Source organism: Seriola lalandi, unplaced genomic scaffold (genome assembly GCF_002814215.2).
Source record: "Seriola lalandi dorsalis isolate HSWRI2012SDOR001 ecotype SW California unplaced genomic scaffold, Sedor1 jcf7180002053708, whole genome shotgun sequence".
Taxonomy (NCBI): domain Eukaryota; kingdom Metazoa; phylum Chordata; class Actinopteri; order Carangiformes; family Carangidae; genus Seriola; species Seriola lalandi.
This window is the reverse complement of record NW_019524261.1, coordinates 3,940-4,796: the sequence shown is the minus strand read 5'-3', so window position 1 is coordinate 4,796 and position 857 is coordinate 3,940. Positions and strand designations below refer to the sequence as shown.

General features: G+C 44.8%; 1 protein-coding gene across 1 annotated transcript in view; it reads left to right on the top strand.

The window, feature by feature from the left end:
- LOC111651613 (protein FAM240B) overlaps positions 1-857 on the top strand; it is an 8,466-nt gene that overhangs the window by 5,955 nt on the left and 1,654 nt on the right. The gene's annotated exons all lie outside the window — the stretch shown is intronic.

Below are 857 nucleotides of genomic sequence, written 5' to 3'. Positions count from 1 at the left end.
CAGTCTGCAGCTATTAGCCTTATCCCTGCTAACATCAGTCTGCAGCTATTAGCCTTATCCCTGCTAACCTCAGCATGCTGCTTTAACCTCACACCACCTCTGCAGCCCATCACACCTAATCCCCCTGCTATCCATTACCCTGTACCCCTAATCCCCCACCTATCAATACCATGTATCGCCTAATCCCTTGGCTATCTATTACCCCGTACCCCCCAACACCACAACTACCCACCCCCTCCCCGTCGCCTCTAACCCCAGCTCTAGCTCTCGCTAATTGTGTCCGTTATGTGTGAGCGGGCCAGAGGCTGGAACGACGTGCTGCAGAGAGCGGAGGTGATAATCACAGAGTGATGACTGATGGAGGCGGCTGACACGCAGACACAAAATACAGACAGGCTGAAATTAGAAGATATTCTTATCTAGATATTCACTTCATGACCTCTTCAGTCGACGTGTCAAAGAAAACTGAAATTAAACCACATTACATTTGATTATTTTACATTTTTATGATGCAAAGATTAATTATCTCTTCTGACGTTTTATTTATTATTTTCTCTACATTTCCATTTTATTTTTATTAGCCTTTGAGGAAAGTTATTTGATTTGGAATTAATCGATCATGAGGAAAATGATCGTCCCTCCAACTGTTCATCGTGGGACGTGAGACAGTTTTCTTATAGGGCGGGGTCATCAGGTGATGCAGCTCACCTGCTCACAGAGACTCTGATTGTTTATACACTGGATCATTAACCTGGACCTGACACCAGAACAGCATCATAACAATTAGACGTGTAGTTGAGTCTTTATTGGTGTGCACACCTGTCTGTCTGTCTACCTGTCTGCCTGTCCACCTGTCT